The sequence below is a fragment of the Panthera uncia genome, chromosome B1 (genome assembly GCF_023721935.1).
Source record: "Panthera uncia isolate 11264 chromosome B1, Puncia_PCG_1.0, whole genome shotgun sequence".
Taxonomy (NCBI): Eukaryota; Metazoa; Chordata; class Mammalia; order Carnivora; family Felidae; genus Panthera; species Panthera uncia.
Genome location: NC_064811.1, coordinates 188,292,876 through 188,310,271, shown reverse-complemented (window position 1 = coordinate 188,310,271; position 17,396 = coordinate 188,292,876).

Below are 17,396 nucleotides of genomic sequence, written 5' to 3'. Positions count from 1 at the left end.
AATCATTTCAAGGAGTAAAAGAATACAAGCAAACTTGGGGAAAAAGTAAAACAGACCCACCTTTAAAAAGATAAAGCAGCTAACCAGCATTTTTCTTGAAAACTTTCTATCAGAGTTAAATGACACTACTTTTCTTCATATCTAACAAAGTGCCCGCATACCTGCTCAAATGTCCTTCATAGTTTAATTAAAACAAAAGCAACATGCTACCTCTGTATTTACTTACTGTTTGCACTAACTTGGTAGTCACCAAGTGACTATGTAAATTGAAATGTTAATTAAAATTAAATAAAATTTAGAATTTATTTTCTTAGATGTACTAGCCACATTTCACATGCTCAATAGCCATATGAGGCCAGTGGCTAACATACTGCAAAGTACACATTTATAGAGCCTTTATATCATTGCAGAAAAATTCTATTGAGTAGTTTTTCTTTAAACGTGTCAGAACCTTTATGTCCTCTTCTGCATTAAGTGATGAAAAAAAACTGGCTTAGGGAATTGTTAGGGAGGTTATATGAAATCATATACATGAGGGGTACCTGGGTGGCTCAATCGGTTAAGTGTCCAACTCTTGGTGTTGGCTCAGGTCGTGATATCTCAGTTTTGTGGGTCAAGCCCTGCTGGGGCTCTGCTCTGGCAGAGCAGAGTCAGCTTGAAATTCTCTGTGCCCCCCTCTCTCTCTCCCCCTCCCCCACTCGCTCTTTGTTTCTCAAAAGAAATAAACTTAAAGCACATACGTGAAAACTCATCGTCAAATAACATATTTGCTGTGAAGTTTTTATTCTTTGTTTTGTCATTTCTTAGTCTGGAATCTTCCATATTTATGGCTATTCCTTAAATTGAGAAGCAGGTAACTGGAGTAAAAAAATGCATGCAATTATATAACAAAACTGTTCTTCTGATTTTTTAAATTATTTTTATTTGAACTGTTTTTTACAATTTTACTTGCTTACTCTCCTCTTTCTCCAGGTGGTAGTCACTGGTTTTGTTTTTGTTTTTGTTTTTGTTTTCTGTTCATGAAAAATACCTGAAAGTTCTAGAATAATCCATAGGGATGCCAGATCTTGATTTTTGTGAAGTATCTAAAATAATGTTCTGATAGTGCTTGTTCTGAAAGAAAAGACTAAGATACTATAGACTATATAGCTATTAAGATATTTATCTGCAAGCATTGTACCAGTGACCAATAATCAGTTACTTTGTAAGGCCAACTTAATTTATCAGTCTTTGCTTCCATTCTCACTTGTGCCAAGAATGAAGAGGAGGAATATATATTCCGACTTCTTTATCAAGACAGAGAAGTCTAATGCATAGAACCAAAGCCCTACAAAAACCAACAGTGAAATAATAACCCTTTAACTTTGTACTAAGTCAGTGATTTGAAACTAGTTGGAGATGTTAACAGCTAAAAAACTGGCTTTTAAACTACTGAGGTTTGACTTGGAAATGCTACTCTTTCACCATAAGTAATTGGAATTCTCAGAAGAGTAATAAGGAAGAAAGGGGGAGGGAGGAAGGAACAAAGGGACCAAGGAAGAGAGACAGAAAGGAAAACAGAGAGAGGAAGTGGAGAGAGGAAGTATCCGCAGTCATTTCCAAAAGGCTAAACTGGTCCTAACCAATCCCTGCCTGACAGGGATCAACACTGTCTTCAGGATAAACTGGTGGTTCTTCTAGTCTCTCAGTCTCTTATTTTCACAGTTCTCTGAGCTAAGCTCTCAGGGTCAAGTACTCCCAGGGGAAGCCAAAAAATTCATACATCCCTGTTATAAAAGAGCACAGGAAACCAATGAGTCAAACATAGCCTAAAATTAGCCTTACAGGTGCTAAATACCCTATCTTGGGCAGCCGCCTCTTCAAGTAGAAAACCAACATTGATTAAAGAACCTAATAGAATGTTTTGCCTTGATAATTGCAGAAGCTGTGGGAAAGAATACACATTTTCCAAATCGAACTTTGCTAAATGAGGGTCAGTAGCTTTAAGCTTTTTATAGTAGAAGCTCAACCCTGTCGTAAGTGAATATTTTAACCACAGGAACACTGAAAATTCAATGATATTTTCATAATTGCAATTCGGATAGTCAATAAACACTGTAACCTGAAGTAGCTCACTTTGAAGAAAACTTGATTGCCTAGCTAAAAACATTGTACTACATAATATTAATAAGCCTAACTACTGAACTCTGAATATAATAGGACAATTACCTCCAGGAAGCATTAGTATTCATTATACCCAAAACATTAGTTTGTATAGACAGCTGCAGACACAACCCATGTAGAACAATTATAGTGCATCAGAGACATTCCGTAGAAAGTTATTTGAAAATTTCTGCACATCTTTGTTATCTGTCTCAGTTCTTTTCTTTTAATAATGCCCAGGCTAAATAAGAAAAAAAATACACCTATATACAGATATATATATAGATATAGATAGATATAGATATAGATAGATAAAATATAGGTGAGGAAACATAATATTGAACTCTAAATGAAATGTGGTAATCTACAGGATATGAGTTTATGCATATTGTGTTTCTTGTGTAGTTCAAATAAGAAATATTTCAAAGAAATAACATTGTCAAATAAATGTTAGACATTAACGGAGCCTTACACTTGTCACTAAAATTTAAAGCATCCTCCTCAATTCTTTGACTTCACTTTGGGCTATCAGTTGTTCTTTGTGCTTAGTTGTGTATATTAATTTCTAAATATCGTAAAATGACTAAGAAAAAGGAAACATTATAACATTATAACCATTGTTCCCTATAGCCTTAGAAATAAAAGTTGGGGGTGTTGTTCAAAAAAGTAGTAAATACCACCCCAAATTCCTCAAATATGCGTGTTGCTTTGTAGAAACCAAACGTAACATGCAGCAATGACATCTCTCAAAAGTTCTAAATAATTGATCAAACCACAACGAAACCCCAGATAAGTAAAGAACTATTTAAAGGGGGAAATGAGATAGCAGAGCATGTTAAATGAAGAGAGTAACCAAAGACAATGTCTGTATCAGAAAGATCAAAATTATGCAGAGCTCCTTCCAACCTCCTTCATGCTCGGTGCTAAGGTATTGTAGCAGTGACTGGACTCTAATGGAGACACCTCAGATTTTGCCAACTGAGGGATTCTAGAACCTAGACTCTTTGAAGTATATATTATAGGCCTTCAAGCAGGCCAACAGCACTGATGCAGAGAACAACTGGCATTGAGAAATCAGACAAAATCAAGTTTGAGGTTCTTGAGATGATGGCTATTCACTCTTTGTGTTCTTTGAAAGAGCATGTTTCTGCCCAGTGTAGTTAATTGTGTTTCATTTAAATCAATTCTGTAGTTATTTTTGTTGACTTTTAATTTGTGTTTTGTTATGGTCCTTTCAAAGGTTTCTAATGCTTCAGAATGAAAACCATGAGAACATCATGAATTTGGTTTAAAAATAACATGCAAAATATGCACTATACATCATCTCTATTTCTAGACACAGGTAAAAACAAGCTGACGTGTGTTTTTTTATTTTGATTATAAAACAGTGATGCCAATTTTGGAAGATACAGAAATGTAAAATTAAAAATTGTACATCACTCTAATTCTAGCACTGAAGAGAATAATTGTAAACATTTTGGCAAATTTTTAAGAACCTTTCTCTAGGCATATGCGTATAGTATATGTTTATTTAATTTGTTTACTGAATATCATATTTGGAGCATTCCTAAATATAGCAAACATTCTTGAATGCTTGCTATTGACTTTATTAACGCCATAATTTATTTAGGCAAGGTAAGACAATGAGTTCATTTTCTAATTTTTGTTACTCTTTAAGTCATTCTGCAAAGAGTATCATATACAAAATTTTTATGCCAATTTAATTTTTACATTTTTTAATTGAGGTACAATTGGTATATAACATTATATTACTTTGAGATATAAAACAAAATGATTTGATACTTGTGTATGTTGCAAAATGATCACCGCAATAAGACTCTTACCATACACAGATATGGGAGATTTTTTTCTTGTGATGAGAAGTTTAAGGATTTAATCTGACGGCAGCTTTGAAATATGCGATGTGGGTTTAACTGTAGTCACCATTCTATACAGTACATCCTTAGGACTTATTTACTTACAACTGGAAATTTGGGCCCTTTACCCCCTTTCATCCATTTTGCACATCCCCAAAGCAACCACCAATCTGTTCTCTCTATCTATGAGTTTTTTTGTTTTTTTTGTTTTGTTTTTTTTTTTTAAGATTTCACATATAAGGGGCACCTGGGTGGCTCAGTTGGTTAAGCATCGGAATTTGGCTCAGGTCATGATCTCATGGTCGTGTAACCTCTCTGGCCTTATGTTATGTTTGTAGGATGAGAGCATACTTTTAGCTATATGATGCAATTTTAATTTTTTTATGATTTTAAGTTTGTTTCTAATTCACATAAAATTCATTACTTTTAATTGACTCTCCATTATTCCATTACAAAAACAACGTAGATTTAAATAAAGACAAGTTGGTAGTAAGCTCATACTCTGAGTAGAAAAAAATGTGCAGATGAATAACTTGAGTTGAATAATTTTACATTTTTGGTTTCCAAGTTAGCAAAGTGAAGCAGAAATCACACCATACACTTCTCAACAATATTTCTGTTAGGCGCGATATTGGTTTTCAGCAAATTTAAAGGTGTTTTACCTTCTTTTAGTTACTTGAAACTTGTAGGGAGAACAGATAAGCGGCACTCCATCCATCAAAACATACACGGAAATTACTCTTCTCTGATACTTGATTTCTACTATTGTTCAGTTCTTCTGGGTCTGAGAATGGAGATATGAGTATTCTGTACAAATTTGCTGAAGGATTTTATAGTAGCTCCTATGTCTTTATTTACTTTTCTTGGAAATGTCTGCATTTTACTTTAGACTCTGAGGACATTATAAACATAATTAATATGCAGCTACAGAGAAGCATATAGGGGAATAGCCCTGTTAGCCACCATTAAATTAGGAAGTGAATACAATGAATTAGCAAAGTAAACCAATGACAAACTTGCTTAAGAGTACTTGAAGAATAAAATGGGACTCATAAAGGATATAAATCAGAAGATAAACATTCTTGTTTTATACATTTTCTGTATGTATTTTCTTACATGTATTCAAAAAATCACCCATTCAATGTTTCAGGTTTTCCAATTATAAATAAGTTTATTATACTTAGTATATAGAAATATAGTAATGATTAAAATGATATGATAAAAGTAAAGTATCTAATAAAGTATTTGGAGTAATTATGGGAACTACATAGCATTTAGATCCCATATATTATAGTTTGTGCACCTGATGCAGAGATCCTCTCTCAAATGGTACATTGATGTAGTTATATTATCTAAGGTCAAAATACTTACAGGGAGAAAGAACTCACAACCTCTTGAGCTATATGTGTTTAATTTAAAAATGGGGGCGCCTGGGTGGCTCAGTCAGTTGAGCGACCGACTTCGGCTCAGGTCATGATCTCAATGCTTGTGAGTTTGAGCCCCACATCGGGCTCTGTGCTGACAGCTCGGAGCCTGGAGCCTGCTTCTGATTCTGTGTCTCCCTCTCTCTCTGTCCCTTCCCCACTCATGCTGTGTCTCTCTCTGTCTCAGAAGTAAATAAACATAAAAAAAATTTAAAAATGTCATCTGTTGGGGCGCCTGGATGGCTCAGTCAGTTGAGCATCCAACTCTTGATTTTGGCTCAGGTCATGATCCCAGGGTCTTAGGATCAGTTCCTGCATTGGGCTCTTCACTGAACAGGGAACCTGCTTGAGATTCTGTCTCTCTCCCTCTTTGCCTGTCTTCCCCACGCACGCATTTTCTCTCTCTCTCTCTCTTTCTCTCTCAATAAAAAATAAATTAAACAAATAGCATTTATTACTCATCTATTGTGTATCCTCAAAGGGATACAAAAGAATTTTAAAGTCTTACTTTTATTTTCAAGTTTCTTACCATCCTTTTGAGGAGACAAGGTTGATACCTATGAAAGGGGGAGAAGATACCGCATGGAGGTAACCAGACTGACACCTTCTGGTGAAATACTAAGCACTGTGGGAATTTCAAGAGCTGCTCTGGACCCATGTGGGCCAGTCAGGGGGCTTCATGATGAAGGTGGGCTTGCGGCAAGCCTTAATGAAGACTTTTCCTACTGAAAGAAAATTCAGAGAGGCAGAATTAATAGACTAAATACAGTAGGAAATATCAAGAATATTGACTATGTTGGAGAAAAAAAGATAAAAAATCAAGTTGCATAGTTAGAATGGGACCAAATTGAGCATCTAGAATATATATATATATATATATATATACACACATATATATATATGTATATATATATATATACATATATATATATGTATATACACACACACACACACACATATACATACATACATACATACATACATATACATACATACTTTCAGCCATAAAGAATTCTTAAACCAGTGGGAATTTTCCAGTCAAATAGAACTTCTTTGGGCTTAGTGACTTTAAGGAAATTGGTTGAGACGGTCTGTCACAAAGTATAACATCTATTTGCCATGGATAACATTGTTCAAAATGTTGCTATGGGTGAATTTTGCCTATTTTCCATAGTGAGAATGAATATTTGTCTTTAAAATAACCCCCCCAACAAAAGGTAGTAATATTGATGCTGTGTTGTAATTCGTTTTTTATACACACAAGTCGATTAGTTTTTATTAAATGAAAACATTCAGCATTAGCCATTCCAACAAGATTATATCTAAAGTGATATTTAGTGAGTAAAGTAATGCTAAATCATAATAAACAAGAACCTCTTTTCCGTATTGTATTAACGCTCCAAGCTTCAACAGTAGTCAGTTTATTTAACGTCCTAAAGAAACATAAGGTGACTAGATATGTGGTATAAAAGAACAAAACAACCGAGGGGATGTGTATATATTTATGAAAAAATATATTTATATATATTGGTAACTAACTGGAGACAGAGCCAAACATCCCCAATTAATTCAGCACTCTTTGGCACAATTGGCACTCCCTGCTGAGAAGAGGCCCAGATCTGAGCTAAGCAAAAGGTCTGAATCGGCTCTTCATAGTTAGAAAGATGCGCCTCCCCAGATGAGTATTACCGCACTGCATTCTGGGGGCAGCTAACATTGCAAGTTGCTGGTATCATACTCAGCTAGTCAGTAAAGAAAGATCAAAGTGTAACCTTCCCCTAAATTTAAGAAGAATCTGGCAATCGTGGATTTGAGATTTGTACATGTGTTTGCGTGTGCATGCATGTGCGTGCATGAATGTTTATGTATGGGGTTTATGTGCCAAATTGCTGAGTTTGGTAAAAAGAAAAAAAATCCGTAAATCTTTACTTTTGCTTTTATGTGGGAATGTGCACATTCAACATTTGTAGCCAAGGGCGTGCTTTTCCACTATCCATTTGTATTAAAATCTGTTAAGGTTGCCTTCACATCTCTTAAGGCCTTCCTCTATTCTCCTACACTTGACAACTAAGTGTCAATTATTTTGGAACCAAATACATAAGGAATTTAAAAGAATCTTCCCGAGTTTTAGTAAAAGAAAAAAGCAAATTTCTTAATAAGAAGCTAAGAAATCAGTAAATCTGGATCATATTTGACTAGAAGGCAGATAGCTCATTTTATTCTTACTATCATATTGAAATAATAATTTGTTGGTATTTATTATAAAAATGAATTTTCATTGGTAATCAGGAATCTAATAGATTACTCTTTGGTAGTCAATAACCTCCTAAAGCCCTTCACCATTTTGTTGATAGAAGTAAGTATTTCATTAGCATGGATATTTGTAAGTTGTTTAAGATTTTTTTTAGGGTAGAGAAGTTTTAGGATAAAAACTTTGCTTTAATTATCTTAAGAATTATTGTGTGTCGGAGAAGTGTTAGAATTTTACCTGAAATTATTTTCAGTACTATAAAATGGACTGCTTCCTTTCCCAATTCCTATGATTGAGTGTTGGATCGGATGCTTCCTCTGCTTTTCCATAAGCCCTCCAGGCAACATATGTTATTAAACCACAGACAGTCACCAGGGAGAGCCGTGAGCATGTGGGAAATTAGGGTTCCTAAGTAGAGAGAAGTTGGTAAATCTATAAAAGTGTGGATAATCGCTCTCTTGGGCCATCTCTCTACTTTAAATTATCCCTGTTAACCAAAATAAACTTAAGGAATCATTCCATGGTTAATGTGCTTTGATATATTTTGCTCAATTGTTGTCAGGAGGTCTGTCTTACATTTCTATAACAAATGTTTTCTCTTGGTACTCAATACTATTGATTTTGTGGGAAAAGGGACATGATCAATGAAGTGACAGTTGCAGCCTAAAAATGATTGGGGCAGGAAATATAGTAATGATGAGCTAACCTCAAAAGGCTTAGCTTTGAGATGCTTATCTGGACCTCTTGCCTCCTCAAAATTGGGAGGGAATCCTGGGAGAGCTACTTTTTGCAAGGATTCTGTTGACACGTACTTCATGTCAGGTCAAAAACACCATAAAAGCATCTTTTCCACTGTATTTTAGCCGAGGGGCTATCAACTCTTAAAGGGCACCGTTAAAATAATAAACTTATATTCGTTATATAATGGAGAGAGGTGACTCCAAGAGGTCTTAACTTCAAGTTCTCTGAAAGGATCAAGTTCCATTTCTTACTCATTTTAAGGCAAAAGGTGGCCATCCAAGAATTAAATGTTCTCTGCCATAGAAACATTAGTTGACAAGTATACTTTTCTGTATTTATATTTATGGTAAAGTTTTTACAATGCCCAATTTATACTCATTATAATTCTTGACCACATTTGTACTCATAGAATTCTTTTTTTTTTTTAATTTTTTTTTAACGTTTATTTATTTTTGGGACAGACAGAGACAGAGCACGAACGGGGGAGGGGCAAAGAGAGAGGGAGACACAGAATCGGAAGCAGGCTCCAGGCTCTGAGCCATCAGCCCAGAGCCCGACGCGGGGCTCGAACTCAGGAACGGTGAGATCGTGACCTGAGCCGAAGTCGGACGCTCAACCGACTGAGCCACCCAGGCGCCCCAGTATACTCATAGAATTCTTAAAACTATTTCATTCACAGAGCAGATACTAGAATACTACAGTGTTCAGTAGGGACCATACTAGGTGCTAAGGATTAAACGGCAATGGTATGTATATAATCCTTTGCTTTAAGATATCCCATAGTTTATTTGTCCACACACATGACATTGTGATTTGTTAATTAAATCAAGTATAATCCATTCAAGAAGTGGGAGAGCAATTTTATATAAGTGTAAAAGGCCATTTGGGAAGCTTCTTAAAGAAGTACAGAGATGAGCATGAAAATTTGAATAGACTCTTGTAGGACAGGCAAAAGGTAAAGGCAATACGCCTGCACAGGCACAAAAAAGAGAACTCTCTTGGAAATGTTACCATTTGGAGCTCAATAATCCTAGATCATATAGGGTGCTTTGTAAAAAGGAGAAAATAGAAATTCGGCTAAAATTGGCCCCAAGTAAGGGTCATGATTGGTGTACAATCATCAGTGAAGGGTGTTAGGCAAAGGAGAAAGACAGCTGGACTGATAGGTAGGCTGATCTGGGTGTACTTTTAACCAAAGAAGCATTGATGACTTTTATTGTATATCTCTATCTGTACCAGTTTGCCCCAGAATATACTTGGAATAGCTCTGAGAACTGGTGCACCTTAAAGGATGCTGAACTATTAATAACCTTCTTTCCAGTGATATGTTTGCATATTCTTGGAAAATATGAGCCATTTGACAAATTATGTAAATGCAACCAGCATGTGCCCATTGGATTAAAAATGGTATCATGAAAGAATTTATAGATGCCCCACACTAATCTCATTTACTTATTTTAAAAATAGTGGACATTCTAAGATATGAAAACATACTAACTAGTACTGTGTTATCAGAATACATTGAACACTCCAGAAAGTTTGGCTTATCCTAGACAAAGGTATGCATATGTGGTATCCATCTTATAGCATTAAAAGGCATAGCAAAAAAATAAGGACCTTTCAAGTCTATTTATTTAAAATTATGTCTTTGGATACGTGCTTTATAAATTGACTTTTCTCATTAATACATTTTGTAGTATTTTTACAAAATGCTACTCATTAAAAACAACAACAAAAAAAACTTCCATTTGTGAGCTGTGTGTCTGATACCCTGTCTTTTCAAAAATTAAGGAATTTTTGAGTATTATTTAGATATTTCATTGATATAAAAACTAAACACTTGAGATTGCAGGCTCACAATGCCTTAGGCAACCAAGCATATCAAAATATAGTGCACAGAGAGACTTTTACTACTCCTGCTATTTAAAGACCTATTTTCATGAGCTTATTAGCTACTAGTGATCCCGAAGGAGAAATACAATTAAAACTTAATCATACCAAAAGCCAGGATTCTTCTGATTCAGCGAACTTGTAATCTATTATATTTAGTAGTTTACTTGTAAATGTCTGAACGCTGCGAATGAGAATCATATAAATGGACTTCATTCTGTGGCAGTATCGCTCCTTTGAACTCACATCACAGGATTTGCCTCTTCTCTGTGCACTTCCCTCTACCATGCCCCCTCCCTCCTTTTTCACACTTTTCTGGGTTTTTAAATTGTGGCATCTCTCTTTTCTTTTGTGAAAGCAGAATAGCTTCTCTTCCCTTTAACTATCATATTATACCATTCCCTAGGTCTCAGATATGAAATCAAATCCTTATAAAATAGATGATGCTGAAGAATTTGAGCCCACATTAGCAAGTCAAGTAAAGAGTTTAGAGATATGTAAAAACCACACTCAGATGATCCTGTATTTGCCCAGGAGCTGGAGGTGAACAGGCAGATTTTATTACTCTGAGGACCAAGATGACTACACTGTTTCATTTGCAAATATTGATTCTCATGTACGTTCCTACCCTACCTCCCTACCCTCACCATTGCCTTTTGTTATGAGATAGTCTGGGCTTTTTTAAAGCCATGTAAAACAGGAAGAAGCAGTGAGGTGAAGGTTGGGAGGGGGTGTGGGAACAGTTGGCATTGACTTCTGCAGCGAAGAAGTGGTTTCCAGTGTTTTTATTCAGGGGCTATTCTGCTTTTTTGCTGCAGAAGGAAGTCTGGTCAGGGCATATCAAGCATGATCAGAGACCCTGGGCAACCAGGGATCTGCTGGTCGTATAGCCACTTTCCCAAATAGCTTCAATGTGCTGCTTCTGAGGGAACTTTGACATTCAACTTTGCTGGCAGCTGGTGCCACAGAAGTGGTCTCTTTATCCAGCAGAGACTCAAGACCTTCAAAAAGGAAAGGAACAATTTAATATTTTTAATGTTTATTTATTTTGAGAGAGAGAGACAGAGCGTGAGCAGGGGAGAGGAAGAGAGGGAGACAGAATCTGAAGCAGGCTCTGAGCTGTCGAACCGCAAGATCATGACCTGAGCCGAAATCAGACACTTAACCACCTGAGCTACCCAGGGACCCCAAGGAAAAGAGCAATTTAAATGGTTTACGTGTTTTGAGAACAAAATTTGACACTCTCAACGGTACTTCTTATTCCATGTTTCTTTTATTTTGAGTTTACTGGTTTTACCAATTGGATTATTTTGAGGTGATGCTTTGCGGTATTTTAATTTTGATTCAAATTGTAATTATTTTTTGTGTTCACTCCTATCTTTCAATCGAGAAAAAGAACAATTCACTCTGGAACAGAGGTATCTCTCTACCAACTGAAGATCCTGTCTCATAATTGTGAATAAATTAAATGAAGACAAAATACCAAGGTCTATGGCCATAAACGCGGACCTGTAGCCAAGATTATACGTGCCACACAAACATATAAAGCTAAAGTAACTCATCATGACTTGTTTTCTAGGCGGGTCTACCAGTAGTTCTCCAGAAGAGTGAAGGAAAATCTTGCAGCAATGAGTCTCCAGGATTCTCTTGCTTTATTCTCACACCTTTTAATTTCTACTTTTTCCTTTTGGCCTCATTTTTCTTCTTGTTCTCACATTATGCCTATTCCATCATCTTGCGATCTAATGTTTGGAATGTTTTGCCATTTAGCATTGGAAATGTTTTGGTCCACCTTGAGGTAATTGCAATAAATTGCCATATATATGTATATATATATTTTTTTTAATTTACTTATTTATATTTATATATATTTATATATTTATATCTATTAAGTAAGTGGCACCAAAATTACCCAACAGTACTGAAGAGCTCCAATCTCTCTTTCCTGTACAAGAGAGCTAGTCGTTTTCCAAAGAGGCACCAATCACTTGTCTGGTTGTATATTCCTGATATTGTCCATCATCTACTTTAGGCAAATTGGTTCTGAAAGTGACCCAACTGTGCATCAATATATACTTAAGTGTTCAAAGATCAAACTTGCACAAGAGGGAAAAAATCCCTGTTCATTCCATGCACCTTGATTACTTCTCTGCTGTGTGCTGGATGCTCTTTTTGAAACTTGGGAGAATCTTAAGAGCAAATGAAACATACAAAACAAGCAAAGCTATATGCCTTTATGAGGCTGACTTTTCTGGCAATATGTAATAAACCATATATATATGGACATACTATATTATATATGATTATACATTATATGTATATGGTATATTACACTATGAAATATAATTCTATGGTGAAGAGAAAAATAAGAATATGGTAAAGAGGATTGGTAGTGTTGAGGACAGAATGGAAGGTAGCTCTGTGTCATTTCTTAACCTGAAGGCAAGAATTCTCTACTCTGAAGGTACTGTTCCCTTCATTTGCATTTGGCTAAATCTCCTCTCCTCTCACATGTATAAGTAGGGTACCCAAGGGTTCAGTGCCGCTGCTGGAAAGGGATGTATGATTCAGATCTTTCCTCTCACTCCTGCTTGGGGGCATGTAAGATTAACAAGCCTTTTTTCTTGATAGTTCGTTCCTTTGGGGCCCGGCCAACAATATGGCTGGAATCTGGGCATTCAAGGTATGGTCCTTGCCCATGATTATCATGAGAAAACAAGCCCCAAATCTGTACAGCTTGCTTCCTAGTTATTTTCCAACAACAAGTAACCAATTAAGAAATAGCTTGTGTAGAAGGCTTTAATTGTTGTTGCAAAGAGAAACAGAGAAGACCATGTATAGGCAAATAGTTAAGACGGGTGTGTGTCTATCCAGTGATACTTAGGGAGTGCTTATCAATGAACAGGCAGTGCTCTAAGTATCATCTCTTACATAAACTCATTTCTCACTTGCAATAACTTCTAAAATAGTTACTACTATTGGCATGCATTATACAGGTGAAGGATTTGTAGGTGAAGCATTTGTGTTAAGCTACTTGTCCTTAATCAACGATTATAGAAATCACTATTTCTATAATCTAAAATGAAATTAATGGTATTTTCCTCACATATATACATTAAGGATCAAGCAACTTTCCTATTCAAATAGCCCCACTTATAGTCTGAGCCATGGCTGTGACTTCTAAAACCTCACTTTTACCCTTTTACCCCTTTCTGGAATATTCAGGTTACATGAGAGAATTATCTTTTTTCTTTTTTCTTTTTTTTTTTTTCCTGTGCTGTAGCTATCCCAATTTATCCAATTTCTCATGCATGTAATGTATCTCAGAGTCTTTTATTAATTAATTAGTAATCTGGGAAGCAATATCTCCATTTATACAAAATACAAAATAATAGCAAATATTCACACATTTCATATAGTCCAGGTACTGTCCTAAAGTCTTTACGTATGTTAACTCATTGTGACCTTTTTTGTAAGCATTACTGTTAGGGACTCCTTTTGTAGACAAAGGAACTGAGACAGAGAGCAATCAGAGCCCTTGCCAACACTTGTGTGTCGTGAATGGAGCCCAGGTTCAAGTGGAGACATGGGAATTCAGAGTCTGTGCATCTATGTCCTACATGGACCTGCTCGCATGCATTTCTGCCATTAAAAATGAGGACACTTTAGGGGCACCTGGGTGACTCAGTCAGTGAAGCATCCAACTCTTAATTTGGGCCGAGGTTATGATTTCATGGTTCACGGGATCGAACCCAGCATGGGGCTCTGTGCTGACAGTGCAGATCGTGCTTGGGATTCTCTGTCTCCCTCTCTCTCTGCCCCTCCCCCGCTCTCTCTCTGTCCCAAATAAGTAAACAAAAACAAAAACAAAAAAAAAAAAAAAGGAAAAGAAAAGAAAAAGAAAAAAGAAAAGAAAAGAAAAAAGAAAAGAAAAAGAATGGTTTATAAAGTTAAGTTTCATTATGGTGCAAATTTGATGACCTGTTCCATAGCTTCGGGTTTTGGGGGTTTTACATATCTAGACAACACTGAGGCCAGGAGCATTATCAAACACTGACAGTCAAGCAGCTCTTTATCGGCTGACTCTTTCTGCCAGTCCAAATCACAACTGCTGGGCATGTCTCTCCGGTACCACGTTTTAGCCACATCTTAAGAACCGCCTTAGAACCCCACAAGTTTGAAGAGTCATGGCCATGCTAATTAGCCACAATTCAGCTCCTAGGCCTGCAAAACTAAGCACAAAGTATAAACTTACTTAGGCATGTGTGTGTATGTGTGTGAGTGTGTTTTTTTTGGTTTGGTTTTTCATAAATCGAAACTCAGCTGTCGAAATCATATTTTTTGCATGTGCAACACTCGATCTCAGGTTATTATTTGTGACATACAATGGATTTGAAAATGACACCCAACTGCTCCTGGAAAGAAATATAATTAAAAGGCTTGGAAAACCTTTTAACTTTTAGTAATTGTAATCAGCGATACGTCTCTAGCAGTGTATTTTTCCTACAAGCTGTTTACAAAGGAATTGTACTGAGACCCACTTCATTCTGATTTGTTTTTCTCTTTTAATGCTATTGAAACAGAATCTCTTCTCTGCTTGTGGAGGAAAATCTAATACGAGGCTTTTACAGATATAACAGATTGCCTATTATCTCATTCTTGCCTTCAGACATTTAAAAAGTACATAAATATTGAAAATGTTCAAGTGCCCGTTGAGACGTTATTACTGAAACCTTAATATTGGCAGGTATTTCATGCACTGTATCCTGCATTTAACAAAATTTGTATACTTCAGATTCACAGGTAATCTTAAAGGGCAGAGGAAGAGGTTGGTATTTTTCTGTTTGCCTTACCTTAACTAAGAAGGAAGTGATATGCCAGGGACTTTATTAATCACCAGAAATACTAGAACATACAGGTTATTGGAAAGATTTATTTAATCTAAAAGTACCAACATTATCTAAAAACAAATGATTGTGAAAAACAGTTGATAGATATTTTCAGCTTGTGATCATTTTTTCTTTTGGAATCTTTGTTCAGAGCCATTGGGTGTGACGGCAAGGACATAACAGAGGTTTCTTATCATCTCCATGGACTTTGCTTATCCGCTCTGCTCATTGACCTTGACATCAGATTGAACTACAGATAGGACGATTAGTGACAGTGGTCATAAAAGCTAATATTTGTTGAATGCTTAACATGTGCCGAACTCTGTATTAGGCACTTCACAAATGGTACCTCAGTCAATACTCTCAACAACAGCCTGAGCAAAATGCTATTAATATTCCAATGTTACAAATGAGGAAAATGAGGTCTTGAGATGTAAGTTACTTGCTCAAGGTGCCACGGTAAATGTCACCCCTGAATACAATCCTGGTCAATTTGACTTTAGAAGCCAAGTCTTAGCCACTAAGCTATTTGGATTAAATGTCTTTAAAGCCGTCCATAAGGCTTTGTACATCACGGTTTATCTCTGTAGTGCTACTTAATGTAATAATATCCGATAAATCTCCCAATTGTTTTCCCACAAAACATAAAATAAAAGTACTGGGAAACCTGGGTGGCTCAGTCAGTTAAACATCCAACTCTTGATTTCAGCTCAGGTCATGCGATTGAGCCCCATCTAGGGCTCTGTGCTGACAGTGTGGAGCCTGCTTGGGATTCTCTCTCTCCCTCTCTCTCTTTGCTCCTGCCCCCTCTCAAAATAAATAAATAAATAAACATTAAAAAAATGTTTAAGTGCCAACATATTGTAATTCAGTCAGGAAAAATAATCTTCACTAAATCATAGGTGCTTCCGTGAAGTAATTAGAGGTCATTGATAAATTAGGTAGTAAGCTATTTTTATTTACTATTTCCTCTTTCACAGTGTTTAACCTCTGCCCCAGTATGAGGTGAGCTATTGTAGACAAGAGCCTATTTGAGAATAACACCCTACACTTAGCAATGAATTAACATATCTCATAGTAAGCCAGATTTATTTACTGATTGGCCATAAGAAGTGGGCAGGAATATTAATTTCCTAGCGCAGCCATAACAAATGACCACAGACTTGGTGCCTTGAAACAACAGAAATTCATTCTCCTTCTGGAGGCCAGAGGTCTGAAATCTGGTGCTGGTAAGACTGCACTCCCTCCAAAGGCTCTAGGGGAGAAGCCTCGCTTGCCTCTAAGAGTTCCTTCACTTGTGGCTCTATAACCGGTCTCTGACTCCTTTTTCACAGGGACTTCTCCTTCCTTATGTGTGTGTCTTTTATAAGGACACTAGTTAATGAATTTTGGACATACTTCGATAATCCAGGATGTTCTCATCTTGAGATACTTACATTAATTGCACCTGAAGAAACCCTTTTCCAAAAAAGACACAAACACAAATTCTTGGGGGTAGACCATAGGCCTATATTTTTGGAGGCCTACTATTTACCCAACCACAGGGGAAAATGAAATATGAAGGGGTCCTTAGATTTCTAAACTGTGGACTAGAAGTTAGGTTGGGCCATTAACCGAAGTAAAGAATACAGAAAGGGAGACGTGTGAAGAGAAAAAGAAAGAAAGTAAGTGATGTATTTTATTGGAGATGAATTGAGGTTGAGATACTAGTGTTTATATGTAGGAGTGCATTCACATTTTTGTTTTGGAGCTCAAGAAAGAGGTTAAGACTGGAAATACTGGTTTTTGAAGACTCTTCGGCATACGAGATGAAGCCATATGAGTATTTTAGTTTGGCTAAGGGGAGAGTGTAAATAACCATAGTGGGAAGAGAACAGGGTCAGAGAAAGAACACCACAGAACTTACTTTGCTTCCATTTGTTAAATAGGTAGAAAAGGAGCTATTATGAGAGACGGAAAAGGAATGTGCAGAAATCATCTATTGTGTTAAGTACCTGAAAGGTACAGGCGAGGAATATGGGAAATCCAACAGAGGAAAAGAGATGCAGGAAGATGCCAGATAGAAATGGCCTATTTCATAATATTACTGGAAATCAGGTCTGTGTCTTGCTAATAAGAAGAATCACAGCAACATTTCACTTCTTTACTCACTTCGTTGAATGTGAACTTGTCAGAATAATGT